Genomic DNA, 18,768 nt, shown 5'->3' with positions numbered 1-18,768 from the left:
ATTTTAGCCAGCTTAGTGTTATACAGACGCGTCAGTGGGTGGTTGCGTTCATATTGCGCTTCTGTAAACAACATCTTTTTAATGTTACCCTGGACCAAGGATTTACGGGAGGATGATGATATCTTCGACCCAGTTACGCTCGCTGATGAACTTTTTCGCATTGATGTCTCACTCTCTCCCACACTCTTAGTGTGGCTCACATGGGGTGTGCTGCTGACAGGGGTACTGGGTGTAAGTGAAGTGTTTGAATCGTCTTCTTCCTCCTCGTCATCATCAGATGAAAAATCAACGTTTTCATTACGTGCAATTCGGGCTTCCTTGACCGTATCTAGGTGCGCAAGCCATTGGACAGCGTGAGTTCTCTTAAGATGACCTCTCTGGCCTCCGGTACCATAGTTGGTACCAAACTTACCACGACTAACTCGAAGCTTACAAATGCTACAAATGGCTACGTTTTCCTTTTTTGGGCAAACACTAAAGAAGTCCCAAACTGGAGACTTGAAATGTCTTTGGGGGACGGAGGAGGCGGCGAAACTGGTGGTGGTGGTCCTGCTGCTAATGCCAGATGAAGTGGAGGATGTGGATTGCCGAACTTCAGTACGTTTTGCACTTTCACCACCACTAATTGAGGTCGAGGTGGATGGAGGTCCCTTCTTGCGAGAAAGAAATATGGAAGCGGTAGGTGTTGGTGTACTAGTTAACTCCAAATTTAATGATTGTTGTGTTTCCATTTCCATTTCCTCCGCGTCGACATCATCATCACGCTCAGCAGCTTCTCGGGATAGGGGCAAAATGTCTCTTTGCTGCATGCCCGCTGAGGCTGCAGTGACCTTTATGATGACTGCCTCATCGTCGTCATCGTGAGAGGCTTCACCAGCAGCAGTATCCGTCACTTCTTGTTGAGCCTCATCACACTCCATAGCTATGAGTTTTTCGACGACCTTCCTTTTACGCTTAGGTACCTTTGTCAGATCATGGTGTGACTCACTCTCAGACTGCCGTGATGATGGTTCCCAATCTTCATCCAGAATGGGATCATCAGAAGGAGGTGGGCTTGAAGAAGATGTAGACACCAACCTTGATCTTTTCCTTGCTAGGGATGTGGAAGACAATGAATGATCATCAGGAGGAGTGGCTTCCAATAATACCTCGGCTTGATTGTCGATTTCCTGATGTGCCCCTACTTTGGGAGGAACAACTATTGTGGGCACTTGTGACCCTCCATGCACCTCTGCTTGCGCATCTCCTTGCGCTGCCTCTCCTTCCACATGTACTTGGGCTTGTACTTGCACATGGTGTTGTTGTTGCGGCTGTGGTTGTTCAACACTTGTCAGATGAGTTACAACAACCTGTGTTGAATCAGGGACATTGCTGCTACTTTCTTGCGATGAGCCAACATCACTGGTCGATGGTGATTGGAGAAGTACACTGACTGCCTCTGAAGCACTCAAGGGCTTTGACTTAAGTTGGCGTGGTGGTGGAGGCACTGAACCCAATGGAGCGGGGGTGCTGCTCCCAGGTTGGTCCCCAGCAGATCCTGCTGCTGCTGCCGGCGTACTTTTTTTTTTGCTCCCAAAAAACGCGGCGGCCGGCACACCAGCCTCCTTGGTAACTTGCTTCTTCTGCTCCTTACTAGCAACTTTCTTGCTAGAGGAGCTACGGAGACCTTTTTTTGGGGCCATCATCTTCAGAGCAGGTCAGACAGCAGGCCGCAGTTGCACGAATTGTAGAGTTGTCTGAGGCCAGACGTGACGTCGCGTGACGTTATGCTGCACACACACACCGCTGCAGGACTTCTTCCTGGCACCGGTGGTTCTCTTGAGTCTTGTGCACCTAAAAACAATGGAAGACAGAGGAACATCAGTTCAGTTATACACCCCAAAAAAATCAAGAAAAAAAACAGAAAAATCAGCACAATCCCATGCCATGATGTTTAAATTCAAGACACCCCACAGAAAGACAAGGCACATGCAACACTCACTAGTCACTACCCATGGTGAAAAGGCCACTACAACAGGCCAAAAAACGAAAATCACAGAAAAATCAGCACAATCCCATGCCATGATGTTTAAATTCAAGACAACCCACAGAATGACTAGGCACATGCACCGCTCACTACCCCTGGGCCCTGGGCATAATGGATGAAAGCTAGGCAAAATGGGTGCAGGCCTGAGAACACTCCCTGCATTCAAAATGGATCCTCCATCACAGCACATGGTCAGGGCCTGTAGCAGCACTCAAAATGGCCCCCAACCACATGGCCTGTCCATCCACAACAGGCCCAAAAAACGAAAATCACTGAAAAATCACCACAATCCCATGCCATGATTTTTATATTCAAGACAACCCACAGAAAGACTAGGCACATGCACCACTCACTACCCCTGGGCCTTGGGCATAATGGATGAAAGCTAGGCAAAATGGGTGCAGGCCTGAGAACACTCCCTGCATTCAAAATAGCCCCCTCCATCACAGCACATGGCCAGGGCCTGTAGTAGCACTCAAAATGGCCCCCAACCACATGGCCTGTCCATCCACAACAGGCCCAAAAAACGAAAATCACAGAAAAATCAGCACAATCCCATGCCATGATGTTTAAATTCAAGACAACCCACAGAAAGACTAGGCACATGCACCACTCACTACCCCTGGGCCCTGGGCATATTGGATGAAAGCTAGGCAAACTGGGTGCAGGCCTGAGAACACTCACTGCATTCAAAATGGCCCCCTCCATCACAGCACATGGCCAGGGCCTGTAGCAGCACTCAAAATGGCCCCCAACCACATGGCCTGTCCATCCACAACAGGCCCAAAAAACGAAAATCACTGAAAAATCACCACAATCCCATGCCATGATGTTTATATTCAAGACAACTCACAGAAAGACTAGGCACATGCACCACTCACTACCCCTGGGCATAATGGATGAAAGCTAGGCAAAATGGGTGCAGGCCTGTGAACACTCCCTGCATTCAAAATGGCCCCCTCCATCACAGCACATGGCCAGGGCCTGTAGCAGCACTCAAAATGGCCCCCAACCACATGGCCTGTCCATCCACAACAGGCCGAAAAAACGAAAATCACAGAAAAATCAGCACAATCCCATGCCATGATGTTTAAATTCAAGAAAACCCACAGAAAGACTAGGCACATGCACCACTCACTACCCCTGGGCCCTGGGCATAATGGATGAAAGCTAGACAAAATGGGTGCAGGCCTGAGAACACTCCCTGCATTCAAAATGGCCCCCTCCATCACAGCACATGGCCAGGGCCTGTAGCAGCACTCAAAATGGCCCCCAACCACGTGGCCTGTCCATCCACAACAGGCCCAAAAAACGAAAATCACTGAAAAATCAGCACAATCCCATGCCATGATGTTTAAATTCAAGACAACCCACTGAAAGACTAGGCACATGCACCACTCACTACCCCTGGGCCCTGGGCATATTGGATGAAAGCTAGGCAAAATGGGTGCAGGCCTGAGAACACTCCCTGCATTCAAAATGGCCCCCTCCATCACAGCACATGGCCAGGGCCTGTAGCAGCACTCAAAATGGCACCCAACCACATGGCCTGTCCATCTACAACAGGCCCAAAAAACTAAAATCACTGAAAAATCACCACAATCCCATGCCATGATGTTTATATTCAAGACAACCCACAGAAAGACTAGGCACATGCACCACTCACTACCCCTGGGCCCTGGGCATAATGGATGAAAGCTAGGCAAAATGGGTGCAGGCCTGAGAACACTCCCTGCATTCAAAATGGCCCCCTCCATCACAGCACATGGCCAGGGCCTGTAGCAGCACTCAAAATGGCCCCCAACCACATGGCCTGTCCATCCACAACAGGCCCAAAAAACGAAAATCACAGAAAAATCAGCACAATGCCATGCCATGATGTTTAAATTCAAGACAACCCACAGAAAGACTAGGCACATGCACCACTCACTACCCCTGGGCCCTGGGCATATTGGATGACAGCTAGGCAAAATGGGTGCAGGCCTGAGAACACTCACTGCATTCAAAATGGCCCCCTCCATCACAGCACATGGCCAGGGCCTGTAGCAGCACTCAAAATGGCCCCCAACCTCATGGCCTGTCCATCCACAACAGGCCCAAAAAACGAAAATCACTGAAAAATCACCACAATCCCATGCCATGATGTTTATATTCAAGACAACCCACAGAAAGACTAGGCACATGCACCACTCACTACCCCTGGGCCCTGGACATAATGGGTGAAAGCTAGGCAAAATGGGTGCAGGCCTGAGAACACTCCCTGCATTCAAAATGGCCCCCTCCATCACCGCACATGGCCAGGGCCTGTAGCAGCACTCAAAATGGCCCCCAACCACATGGCCTGTCCATCCACAACAGGCCCAAAAAACGAAAATCACAGAAAAATCAGCACAATCCCATGCTATGATGTTTAAATTCAAGAAAACCACAGAAAGACTAGGCACATGCACCACTCACTACCCCTGGGCCCTGGGCATATTGGATGAAAGCTAGGCAAAATGGGTGCAGGCTTGAGAACACTCACTGCATTCAAAATGGCCCCCTCCATCACAGCACATGGCCAGGGCCTGTAGCAGCACTCAAAATGGCCCCCAACCACATGGCCTGTCCATCCACAACAGGCCCAAAAAACGAACATCACAGAAAAATCAGCACAATCCCATACCATGATGTTTAAATTCAAGAAAACCCACAGAAAGACTAGGCACATGCACCACTCACTACCCCTGGGCCCTGGGCATAATGGATGAAAGCTAGGCAAAATGGGTGCAGGCCTGAGAACACTCCCTGCATTCAAAATGGCCCCCTCCATCACAGCACATGGCCAGGGCCTGTAGCAGCACTCAAAATGGCCCCCAACCACATGGCCTGTCCATCCACAACAGGCCTAAAAAACGAAAATCACTGAAAAATCAGCACAATCCCATGCCATGATGTTTAAATTCAAGACAACCCATAGAAAGACTAGGCACATACACCACTCACTACCCCTGGGCCCTGGGCATATTGGATGAAAGCTAGGCAAAATGGGTGCAGGCCTGAGAACACTCCCTGCATTCAAAATGCCCCCCTCCATCACAACACATGGCCAGGGCCTGTAGCAGCACTCAAAACGGCACCCAACCACATGGCCTGTCCATCCACAACAGGCCCAAAAAACGAAAATCACAGAAAAATCAGCACAATCCCATGCCATGATGTTTAAATTCAAGAAAACCCACAGAAAGACTAGGCACATGCACCACTCACTACCCCTGGGCCCTGGGCATAATGGATGAAAGCTAGGCAAAATGGGTGCAGGCCTGAGAACACTCCCTGCATTCAAAATGGCCCCTTCCATCACAGCACATGGCCAGGGCCTGTAGCAGCACTCAAAATGGCCCCCAACCACATGGCCTGTCCATCCACAACAGGCCCAAAAAACGAAAATCACAGAAAAATCAGCACAATCCCATGCCATGATGTTTATATTCAAGACAACCCACAGAAAGACTAGGCATATGCACCACTCACTACCCCTGGGCCCTGGGCATAATGGATGAAAGCTAGGCAAAATGGGTGCAGGCCTGAGAACACTCCCTGCATTCAAAATGGCCCCCTCCATCACAGCACATGGCCAGGGCCTGTAGCAGCACTCAAAATGGCCCCCAACCACATGGCCTGTCCATCCACAACAGGCCCAAAAAACGAAAATCACAGAAAAATCAGCACAATCCCATGCCATGATGTTTAAATTCAAGACAACCCACAGAAAGACTAGGCACATGCACCACTCACTACCCCTGGGCCCTGGGCATATTGGATGAAAGCTAGGCAAAAAGGGTGCAGGCCTGAGAACACTCACTGCATTCAAAATGGCCCCCTCCATCACAGCACATGGCCAGGGCCTGTAGCAGAACTCAAAATGGCCCCCAACCACATGGCCTGTCCATCCACAACAGGCCCAAAAAACGAAAATCACAGAAAAATCAGCACAATCCCATGCCATGATGTTTAACTTCAAGACAACCCACAGAAAGACTAGGCACATGCACCACTCACTACCCCTGGGCCCTGGGCATAATGGATGAAAGCTAGGCAAAATGGGTGCAGGCCTGAGAACACTCCCTGCATTCAAAATGGCCCCCTCCATCACAGCACATGGCCAGAGCCTGTAGCAGCACTCAAAATGGCCCCCAACCACTTGGCCTGTCCATCCACAACAGTCCCAAAAAACGAAAATCACAGAAAAATCAGCACAATCCCATGCCATGATGTTTAAATTCAAGAAAACCCACAGAAAGACTAGGCACATGCACCACTCACTACCCCTGAGCCCTGGGCATAATGGATGAAAGCTAGGCAAAATGGGTGCAGGCCTGAGAACACTCCCTGCATTCAAAATGGCCCCCTCCATCACAGCACATGGCCAGGAAGTGTAGCAGCACTCAAAATGGTCCCCAACCACATAGCCTGTCCATCCACAACAGGCCCAAAAAACGAAAATCACAGAAAAATCAGCACAATCCCAAGCCACCCAGCCCCTCCATGATGTTTAAATTCAAAACACCCCACAGAAAGACTCAGTGCACCCACCACTGAGTACCCCTGGGCAAAAGGCCCCAAAACAGCCCAAAAATCGAAAATTCCAAAATTGTACTTGCAGCAACTGTAATGCCCCAAACAAACTTACTTGTGAAATTTCTAATCCAAAAGTGATCCACAGAAAGTCAAAAAGGCCTCAAATCCAAATATCCAGCAGCATCCACAAAAAGTAATCCTTCCAGCTCCAGATCCAAATGAAAAGTGACCAGGGTATGGACAAAGCACTGGGAGGAGCCTGCTGGACAGGAACAGGAAGTTGAAGACTGTGGGGCACTTCCTTCCTCCCACCCCCACCCCTCCCCAAAATGGACTCCTCGCAAAAAAAGTACAGGCAAATGTCAACCTAAGGAGTTATTCAGATAAAAATCAGCATTTCAAGAAGGTTTATGCTGCTTGCTGGTGGATTTCTTGTGCAGAATTGCAAATTTTATATTTTCGCGTGTGCGAGATTGTTGCTGCTCGCCGCATCTCAAAGCTCGCAATTGCGAAGTACCGCGATACGTGATCACGGCGTACTCGCGTTGACAAACGCTCGCTGTAAAAGTTGGCAAGCCGCGATTACGCAATCGCGCTTGCCAAATTCCCGCGGGATCCCGCAGCAAGATCCAAAATGGCGCAGCACTCGCAAAATATCAAGAAAAGTAACTCGGCAAACGATGATAAACGCCGCGCGCCGCAAAATTGTATCACCAAGAAAAAAAAAATCCGCTGCGTGCGAATTTGCGGATTTTGCGGGAAATTCGCAAATCTCGCGGATTGCGAATTTACCGAAAATCCGCAAAATCCGCTTCGACCGCTGGGGAACCCGTCCTTGCTCACCCTGAGAGATGTTCCCTAATGGGTATCTCTAAGGTGCGACCAAGCATCCCCGGCGGTCTGAGGGGATCGTTGTGAAGATGAGGCAAGCTAATGCCCAGAGTTGCCGAGTGTGGTCCCTGACTGGAGTAGGCACCGAGCCGAGAATTATCGAGCCCGCTGACCCTGGTCCACGACCCTGCCGCATCGGGAATCGAACCCTGGTCCCGGGCCGTCCTCTGCTTACGGGTCTGCCGCCTCTAACCAGTGACAACAAAACAGGTGATGGACAGAGTGTGGATCAATGTCACACATTCACCCCAGTCCAAAGATCTGGGCCCAAATCCATCGTTTTTTTGCACTCCACACCACCCTGGGTTAGACAATGGCAATATGCAAATCAGCTCTGACCCTGTGCCCCATGGGAACAGTCCAGTCCGAACTACAAAAGCCATGTCCTTCCCAGAACGGAATCAAGCATCCGAGGGCTGATGAGAGGTGTTACCTCGAAACCGGTCCGGTCCTCGGATGCTTGATTCCGTTCTGGGAAGGAGTGTGGTAGGTACCGAGGATGGTTTCTGGTCCCTTTTTAAAGTGGAGCTGATTGGCCTAATAGGATTTAATCAACTAATAAGCCAAACGGAGCCCGCGTTATTATGTTGAAATTCTGACGTTCCTATCACGCGTTCTACTATTGGAGCAAGTGCGGGCCTGGCATCACCCTCAGGCGCTATCTTTTAGTTGTATTGAATTCAAACGCACATGTGCCAAAATAACACACCGCTCTTCGCGGATTCCGGGCTATAGCTTACTGCGTTCTTCCCAGACGCTGTATTATCGCGCATGCGCGCTTGTAGTTCTTATCGGCCAGGGGGCGTATGTGTTTGTCTTCAGCCGCGAGATGGCAGCAGCAGTACAAGTCGCAAAATTCCCATAAGGTCCTGAAGAAAGCAGAGCCAGTTAGCTATACGGCAGAAACATGTCGACCTCCCTTGTTGCCAAAAGATAGAATTTTTTTTCCAAACTATCAGGCGATTTTAATCACATGGCATTAGGACAATCTCCAATAAACATATTTTTTGTCCTTCTAGTCTTTTTCATTTTTCACACACGTTTATCACTTGCACTGTACTCCATCAGTTTCCTCATACCTTGAACAACCATAGTGGCTGAGATCTTCTGAGAGTATGAGATCTAGTACCCATGTATGTTAGCCTTGGAATAGCATTAGCTACATATGACCCTTCTCTCTTAGGTTTCCAGATGACGAAGCTCCGCCAAATGGGTAGGCTGATGGAAACTCTTCTCAAGCCAGGTATCGGGCAAGCTATATAAAACTGGTGAACTGGGTATTCCTTAGCATTCGAGGTTCCTTTGTAACACCAAACAGACCGATGTCCTCCCCGTAGTTAGATAGGTTTATGTTTAGGGGTGTGGAGTAAATTTGATCTATAAATATTGTCCCCTAGACCCTCCCCCACAATTTTTATTTTAAGTACTGCCCCATTTATCACCTTCTGCCATTATTATTATTATCATTGTTATTTTTTAGGCAAAAACGACTGATCCCCAAGGGGATCTCTCAGCGCCACAATATCAGACAGATGCAAAAACAATAGTTGATGGACAGGATGCAGAACAATGTCATACATTCACCCCAGTACAGCGATCTGGGCCTAAATCCATTGTTTTTTCGCACTCCACACCACCCCAGTTCAGAAATGTCCATATGCAAATCAGACTTGACCCTGTGCCTCATGGGAACAGTCCAGTCCAAACTGCCAAGCCATGTCTTTCCTGGACCGGAATCAAGCATCCATGGACCGGTTTCTGGCTATCAGCCGCCTTCAGCCAGGATAGCTTGACTCCAGTGGTGTGGAGAGCATGGGACTCATGTCTGAGCATACCCATCCCACTCGGGGTGACAAATGCAAAAACAACAGTTGATGGACAGAATGCAAAACAATGTCATACATTCACCCCAGTACAGAGATCTGGGCCTAAATCCATTGTTTTGTTGCACTCCACACCACCCCAGTTCAGACATGGCCATATGCAAATCAGCCTTGACCCTGTGCCTCATGGGAACAGTCCAGCCCGAACTGCCAAGCCATGACTTTCCTGGACTGGAATCAAGCATCCTAGGACCAGTTTCGGGCTATCAGCCGTCTTCAGCCAGGACAGCTTGACTCCAGTGGTGTGGAGAGCATGGGACTCACGTCTGATCATACCCATCCCACTCTGAGTGACAAATGCAAAAACAACAGTTGATGGACAGAATGCAGAACAATGTCATACATTCTTCCGAGTACAGAGAACTGGGCCTAAATCCATTGTTTTTTTGCACTCCACACCACCCCAGTTCAGACATAGCCATATGCAAATCAGCCTTGACCCTGTGCCTCATGGGAACAGTCCAGCCCGAACTGCCAAGCCATGTCTTTCCTGGACCGGAATCAAGCATCCATGGACCGGTTTCCTGCTATCAGCCGTCTTCAGCCAGGATAGCTTGACTCCAGTGGTGTGGAGAGCATGGGGGACTCATGTCTGAGCATACCCATCCCACTCGGGGTGACAAATGCAAAAACAATAGTTGATGGACAGAATGAAGAACAATGTCATACATTCACCCCAGTACAGAGATCTGGGCCTAAATCCATCGTTTTGTTGAACTCCACACCACCCCAGTTCAGACATGGCCATATGCAAATCAGCCTTGACCGTGTGCCTCATGGGAACAGTCCAGCCCGAACTGCCAAGCCATGTCTTTCCTGGACCGGAATCAAGCATCCTAGGACCAGTTTCTGGCTATCAGCCGTCTCCAGCCAGGACAGCTTGACTCCAGTGGTGTGGAGAGCATGGGGGACTCATGTCTGAGCATACCCATCCCACTCGGGGTGACAAATGCAAAAACAATAGTTGATGGACAGAATGAAGAACAATGTCATACATTCACCCCAGTACAGAGATCTGGGCCTAAATCCATCGTGTTTTTGCACTCCACTCCACGCCAGTTCAGACATGGCCATATGCAAATCAGCCTTGACTCTGTGCCTCATAGGAACGGTCCAGCCCGAACTGCCAAGCCATGTCTTTCCTGGACCGGAATCAAGCATCCTAGGACCGGTTCTGGCTATCAGCCGTCTTCAGCCAGGATAGCTTGACTCCAGTGGTGTGGAGAGCATGGGACTCACGTCTGAGCATACCTATCCCACTCGGGGTGACAAATGCAAAAACAACAGTTGAGCCTATGCTGACCTAAAATTTGCCCTACACAAAGCAGAAAGGGATAGACAAGAAATTATCTTAGAAACGTGTATAATCAGGCGATAAAATTAAGAAAACTTGAACTAAAAAAAGAAATACAGAATTACACAAAAGCTGTAGGAATAAAGACGCTAGTGCTTTTTGGAGTTTCATTAAATCTCCCTTTCTTTTGGAACCCAGGTACAAGCCAAAAATATGCTGTAGAGGAAACACACTGGGCAGATCACTTCTCCCAGATATTTGGATTAAATACTAAGGAGAACCCTGTGTTAGAAGATAATGTTAAGATAAGTCCTCATATTAACCCTGTAACTATTCCCATAGCCATTGACATTACTGCGACGGATGTCGAGCAGGCTTTAAATGCCAGTAAAGGGGGAAAGGCGCCAAGACCCTGATGGACCTTTTTAAATACAACATGGACCTATGAACCCCAATACTGACCAGAGTCCTAGAAGCCACGTGTACTGTGGGCTTATTGACTCATGGTCAGAATCAATCCTGGTCCTGATATTTAAGAAAGGAGATCGCCAGAATCCTGCCTGATACTACCCTATTTCTTTACTAGACTCCTTGGGCAAAGTGGCAGGACATATCGTCCTTAACTGCTTACAGCAATGGGCGGACAATAATAAAATACTGTTTGATCGCCAATTCGGGTTCAGGGAAGGTCTGGGCACCACAGAGCAAGGCCTAAACTTGACTCTTTTAATGGGGAAATATGTGAACACAAAGGGGGGGAAGTTGTACATGACCTATGTAGAGCTTACCATGCATTCGATTGTGTAAGTCATCCCAAACTCTGGAGTACTTTATTAGGGATGGGTGTAGAGATCTCCCTGGTAAATTTCCTAAGAGAACTATATGCAAATGCCACAGCCAGAGTGTGGTTTGGTATAGGTGGGGAGCTTACGTCATTGTTCAAAGTGGAGAGGGGGGTTCGGCAGGGCTGTGTCCTGGCACCCTTTCTTTTTACACTCTACACGAATGGCCTTGAACTGGCCATGTTGGAGGGGTGCCGGGACTTACCTCAGCTACACATGCGCCCAATACCCGCCCTGCTCTATGCGGACGATGCCGTAATTATAGCGCAAACTCCTATAAAATTACAACGCGCACTAATCAGTTATCATAAGTTCATGGCCAACCTAGACTTAAAAATAAATATTTAAAAAATCCTTTCTGATGAGGTTCTGGACAGGGAGAAAGAAACAGAAGGACATTTTTATTGAAAATGTAAAGTTAGAGCACACTATCACACACCCTTATCTAGGTATTTTAATCAATGACAAGGGTTCGAAGAGAGAAGCAATAAATGCCAGGAAATTGCTCTTTATGAGGACCAGCACAGCATTAGTTAATTTCGCACAGAGGCTAGGTAAAAGGCCACCGGTGGAGGTACTCCAAATTTACCAAGCCAAATGTATCAGCACGGCGATTTATGGGGTTGGAGTGTGGGGTTATGGTAGGGTTAATGCCCTCCAGAAAGTCGAGAATGCCTTTCTAAGGTACCTACTGACAGTCCCACGAGGCACCTCGACTTTTAATTGCCATATAGAACTAGGTATACTGTATATCGCTGACATAGTAAAATGACAACCGATCTTGCTATTGCGTCGTATATGGTCATCCCTTAAAACACTATTCAATCAGGAACTCCTGAATGATTGTCTTGGCCTTGAAAATGCAAATAAAATTGAGTGGCTCTCATATGTGAAATATGTTCTGTATGACTTGGGTTTGATAAAGTACTACTATATTCCCCTACCGATATCAGAGATTCCCAGAATAAGGTTAAAAAAACAGTGCTTGAGTCATTTGGAAGGGCTCAGATTAGCTATGGAGGTAAACAAATGCTCAGTCCATCAAATCTTAACGATTCAAACCACTTTAACTATACAACCATATCTAACGTTTAATTTGAGTGGATATGACAGGTGTGTCTTGATAAGATTTATGGTTAATACATTCCATCATCTGATAACCTTCGACCTTCAATAACCTTTGACGATGTATCAATGCAAACAACATTGCATGTGGTTTTGTTTTATAAATTATTATAAAGAACTGAGGAATCCATGGGTAATATCCACATTAAAAATGTTGGGTTTGCGACAATGTCGCCCAGCATATCTCGCTTTGCAATTCCTGGATGCAGAGTGCTTTGCAAAAAACACAGCCCAATTTCTGAAGCTCTGTGTTAGACACAGGAACAAACCTAGAGTAGGATTGGCGCTGTACATTTTATGTAAGAATAAGTTGTTCTCCATTTGCACTTTAACCATGCATGAGACATCTTCAAACACTGACCCCGTATTTTGGCATTTAATATTTCTGTACTGTATTTCATTGATTGAATTTGTAAAGCTTTTTAACTATTTATTGCAAGTAGAGGATGTAATTGTAATTAATTTTTTTCAATGTTTTTAGAAATTTACTTTTATGGTTTTGTAATATCATGAAAACAGAATAAAGGAATATTGATTGATTGATATTGTGAATGGTGCACATTTACTTGAAAAAGCATAATTATGTAATTCCAGGACATTCCTCAAATTACGCTGGAATGATTTAAGGTTTGCCCATTTCTAGTCTTAGGGTGCACTGATACATTTGACAAACATATAGTAATGTCAAGCTTGTATTCATCTAATGTTTTGCTTTACCACATAATCATTGTTAGACATTGCATCCTTGCATCCTCGGCGTGAATCTCCCTTAACTTTTTGCCACCAGGCCTCCTGTTTTGCTAACTAGGGGCCGATTCACAGAAGTAATCTGAGCCAAAATCCTAAACTTACTACTTTTGGTATTTACAGAAGGCATTTAGTAGTAGTAAAGTTAGGATTTAGTCTAAAGTTAGGATTTTGTCTTAAGTTAAACTTAAGTTAAACTTAAGTTTGTCTTAAATTTTGGTTTTAAGACAAAATCCTAACTTGAGACAAAATCCTAACTTAAGACAGAATCCTAACTTAAAACAAAATTCTAACTGTACTACTACTAAATGCCTTCTGTGAATACCAATAGTAGCAAGTTTAGGATTTTGTCTCAGATGAGTTCTGTGAATCGACCCCATGGTTTTTGCTGACTTTAGGACTCTGCACACTTTAAAGGTACTAACCAGTGCTAATGTGCTTGTGCCCTCCCCTTTAAACATGGTTGAATTAGCTTATACTCAATTGGTAAATTTTATTTACTTGTAAGTCCCCATTAAAGTGGTATCCCATGTATCCAGTGCCTGTAAATAAATGATACTAGTGGGTCTGATGCACTGATTGTGCCACCCGCTAAATGAGCCCTTCAACCATGTCTCAGGCTTGCTATTGAAGCCTGTGTGTATGCAGTTTTGAAACTGCCATGTCGACCTGGCAATCTAAACGTTTTGCCGGGCCCAAACCTTCTTTTTTAAAACATTTAAGCCACTCCTAGGGTAGGCTCTAGACAGCTCAGAGGGCGACTGCCACACTGCCCACACACCAGTGTGGCTCTTTGGTTAGAGGTGGTACAAAAGGGGTGGTGATGGACGGAGCATCTGAACCAATCAAACACTAGTTCAAGTTCAAGTTCAAGTTTGGCATTTGTATAGCGCCCTATATACCCATAGGGTCTCAAGGCGCTTGGGGAAGGAGAAGTTTATTTGTCGAATATCCAAGTTTTTAGTTCTTTTCTGAAGGTGAGGTGGTTCTGGGTAAGGCGGAGATGGGTGGGGAGAGAGTTCCAGGTTTTGGCCGCTAAGTAGGAGAAGGATCTACCACCCATGGTGGATTTATGGATGCGTGGAATTGTGGCGAGGGCTTGTGTGGGTGATCGTAGTTGGCGGGGGGGGTGTAAAAGGACAGGCGTGTGTTGAGGCAGTCGGGTCCTAGGTCGTAGAGAGCTTTGGGTGCGTGGGTAAGGAGGCGGAACGTTATTCTCTTGTTGACGGGAAGCCAGTGGAGGTCTTTTAGGTGCTCGGAGATATGAGTTCGGCGGGGGAGGTCCAGTATAAGTCTGGCTGAGGCGTTTTGGATGCGTTGGAGTTTTTTCTGGAGTTTGGCGGTGGTTCCGGCGTAGAGTGTGTTTCCGTAGTCCAGTCGGCTCGTCACCAGTGCGTGGGTGACCGTTTTTCTTGTTTCAATGGGGATCCAGCGGAAGATTTTTTTAAGCATGCGTAGGATGTTGAAGCAAGATGAGGTGACGGCGTTGACTTGTCTGGTCATTGAGAGGGAGGAGTCTAGGATGAAGCCTAGGTTGCGTGCGTGGTCAGCAGGTGTGGGTGCATTTCCCAGGGCCGGTGGCCACCAAGAATCGTCCCAGGCGGAGGGGGATGAGCCTAGGATGAGGACTTCAGTTTTGTCCGAGTTTAGTTTGAGGCGGCTGTCTTTCATCCATTTGGCTACTTCTTTCATTCCTTTGTGTAGGTTGGTTTTGGCGGTGCTGGGATCGTTGGTGAGGGAGAGGATGAGCTGTGTGTCATCTGCGTAGGAGATGATGTTGAGGTTGTGTTTGCGTGCGATGGATGCGAGGGGACTCATGTATACGTTGAAGAGGGTGGGGCTGAGTGAGGATCCTTGTGGTACTCCACAGATGACTTCGGTGGCCTCTGATCTGAAAGGGGGAAGGCGGACTCTCTGAGTTCTTCCGGCGAGGAACGAGATTATCCAGTCTAGTGCTTTACCTTGTATCCCGACGTTGCTAAGGCGTTTGATAAGGGTGGTATGGCAGACTGTGTCGAATGCTGCGGAGAGGTCAAGTAGGATGAGTGCGGTTGTTTCTCCATTGTCCAGTAGTGTTCGAATGTCGTCCGTTGCTGCGATGAGGGCGGTCTCCGTGCTGTGTTTGGCTCGGAAGCCGGATTGTGACGGGTCGAGGGATTTATTGGATTCAAGGAAGGCGGCGAGCTGATTATTGATCGCTTTCTCGATGACTTTGGCAGGGAAAGGAAGGAGTGAGATGGGTCGGTAATTCTTGAGTTCGGTGGGGTCTGCTGTGGGTTTCTTCAGGAGGGCGCTGAGTTCGGCGTGTTTCCAGGTTTCTGGGAAGGTGTCAGCGTCTAGGGAGCAGTTGATGACATCTCGGAGATGGGGTGCGATAACGGAGTTTGCTTTGTTGAAGATGTGGTGGGGATATGGGTCGGTTGGTGATCCTGAGTGGATGGAATTCATCAGACGGATGGTTTCTTCAGTGGTGATTGGGTTCCAGGCACAGAGGTTGTTAGAGGGGTGTTTAGGTTCAGGTGAGGGTGGTGGGGCTTGGATTCTGGTCTCATTTGCGAAGCTGTTATGTATGTCTGCGATTTTGTTATGGAAGAATGAGGCTAAGGAGTCGCAGAGGTCTTGGGAGAGGGTGATGTCGTTCGTGCCGGCGGGGGGGTTGGTGAATTCTTTGACAATGTTGAATAGTTCCTTGCTGTTTTGGGCGTTGTTGTCGAGTCGGTCTTTGAGTGCTGATTTCTTGGTGGATCTGATCAGTTGGTGGTGTTTGCGGATGGCGTTCTTGAAGGCTGCTTGGTTGTCTGAGGTTCGGTCTTTTTTCCAGGCTTTCTCGAGGGTGCGGCAGGTCTTCTTTGAGTTTTTGAGGTTCTCATTAAACCAAGGGGCTTTATTGTTGATTTGTTTGGATTGCTGTTTTTTCAAGGGTGCTAATTCATCCGCGCTATGGGTGATCCATTGAGTGAGGTTGGTTGCTGCAAGGTTTGGGTCCGATGATTTTGCAGGGAGGTTTTGTTGCAGTGATGTGAAGAGTTGGTCGGTTGTAATTTTGTTCCAGTTTCTGCGCGAAATTGGTTGAGGGCGGTTGTGGGTTGTAGTCTTTTTGTAGCTGAAGTGTACGCTGCAGTGGTCCGTCCATTGGTGGGCTGTGGTGTGGTCGAAGGAGATATGCTTGCTGGAGGTGAAGATTGGGTCGAGCGTGTGCCCAGCATTGTGAGTGGGGGTGTTGACAAGTTGTTTGAGTCCGAGATTGGCGAGGTTGTCCAGGAGGGTGGTGGTGTTGCTGTCATTGTTCTTTTCTAGGTGGAAGTTGATGTCTCCTAGCAGGATGTAGTCCTCGGAGGGGAGGGCGTGAGGGGTGATGAATTCAGTGATGTCTTCGCAGAATTGTGCGCGGGGTCCTGGTGGTCTGTATAAGAGGGTTCCTCTGAGTGTGGAATTCGGGTCGGTGTGGATTTGGAAGTGGAGGTGTTCGGCGGTAGCGAGGTTATTGTCGGAGCTGGTAGAAATGCGGATGGTGTTCTTGTGGACGATGGCGATGCCTCCTCCTGATTGTTTGGTGGTGCGATCTTTTCGGATGATCTTGTAGCCGTCCGGAATGGCAATGGCGATGTCGGGTGCTGAGGATGTGTTCATCCATGTTTCTGTGAGAAAGGCGATGTCCGTCGCTGTGGTGTCAAGTAGGTTCCATAGTTCGATGGCGTTACTGTGGACCGAGCGCGTGTTGAGCAGGATGCACTTCAGATGGTTGGGGTCGGAGCGCGGTTTGGAATCTGAGGGTGTGGTGGGATTCTTAATACAGTTGTACTTGCAGTAGAGGCAGGCGAATGGTCCATGGGTGCGTCCAGGTTCGGCTTGGTAGCAGTTTGGTGATCGGCCGGGATTAAGGGCTGAGAGGGTGGCTGCATTGTATGTGATGCGGGAGGGGTGGGGTTTGCGGGGACCAGGGGGTATGGAGCTGGGCGCGGTCCAGGCGCGGACGGGCGTAGATGGGCTTACCTTTGGCGCACCTTCGGCGCGGCCGTAGCGCGTGGACGCTGCACGTTGGGACATGTGCTTCAAATGGATAGTGGAGGGGGCGGAGCGTGGGAGGGGCAGCAGGGAGGCGGGATCTGGGAGGGCTCACACAAGTAAACACTCCACAAAATGGTAGCTCGGTAGCTGAATCGAAACTGGGGCAAAGCCGGAGTGCGAGTCAGGGTACAGCAAATGTCAGAAACACTATTCAGGATCAATTAACTTCCCCACAGTGCAAATTCTATGCGCAAAAATATGTTACCACAAGTAACTGATACCAGGCGCTGAATGCGCTCTAACAGGGCAAGCAGGCAGCAGGCAAATAAATTAATGCACAACGATACCAATACCAGGCGCTGCGTGTACTTCAAATGCGCTCAGTTAGGGCAAGCAGGCAGCAAGGAGCAAAGCGTCTGATGGGAGGCAGAGAGCAGGGGGAGCGATCGTTATGGACGGAGTCCAGACGGCCACAGATTGCAAGAGGACAGGGCGCGATAGCAGCACTCGAGGGTGGGAGGGGCAGCAGGGAGGCGGGATCTGGGAGGGCTCACTGTAGCCCACTCTGCCACCCCAGTTCAGAAATGGCCATAACTCAATCAGTCTGAACACTGTGCCTCATGGGAACAGTCCAGCCCGAACTGCCAAGCCATGCCTTCCCTGGACCGGAAACAAGCTTCCGAGGACCGAGGGTCAGACTGATTTGCATATAGCCATGTCTGAACTGGTGTGGCAGAGTGGGATAAAGAACGGTGATGGATTAAACCCAGATCTTTTGACTGGGTGTGAGTGTTTGATTGATTCAGATGCTCCGTCCATCACCACCCCCTTTTGTACCGCTTTTGGTTGGAGGTGGCAGACCCGTAAGCAGAGAACGGCCCGGGACCAGGGTTCAATTCCCAACGCGGCAGGGTCGTGGACCAGGGTCAAAAACGGACTTGATAATTCTCGCCTCGGTGCCTACTCTAACCAGGGAACACACTCGGCAACTCTGGGCATTAAGCTTGCCTCATCTCTACAACGGCCCCCCACAGACGCCGGGGATGCCTGGTTTCACCTTGGAGATACCCAGAAAGGGACCATCTTACAGGGAAAGCCAGGACGGGTTCCCCAGCGGTCTTCAGCGCCAGGATACTCCATGGAGTCGCAGAGCGCTTTACAAGTACACCCAGATTTACAGGGCAAGGTGCAGAACATTTAAAAAGTTGGGCATATACATTTTAGTGTTTACTTGTCCAGGCAGTGAAAAACTCCTAAATTAATTTTTCACTACTGCAAGGCCTGCCTCTCCCACATGGTTTACCCTAATACATATAAAAAGCTGTAACTTCCACTTGGGAGCAGGTAGAAAGGTTGAGTTTGGTGTCTAAAGAATTGTAAGTAAAAGCACTC

The sequence above is a fragment of the Lissotriton vulgaris genome, chromosome 6 (assembly GCF_964263255.1).
Source record: "Lissotriton vulgaris chromosome 6, aLisVul1.2, whole genome shotgun sequence".
Taxonomy (NCBI): domain Eukaryota; kingdom Metazoa; phylum Chordata; class Amphibia; order Caudata; family Salamandridae; genus Lissotriton; species Lissotriton vulgaris.
Note: the sequence above shows the minus strand (reverse complement) of the source record.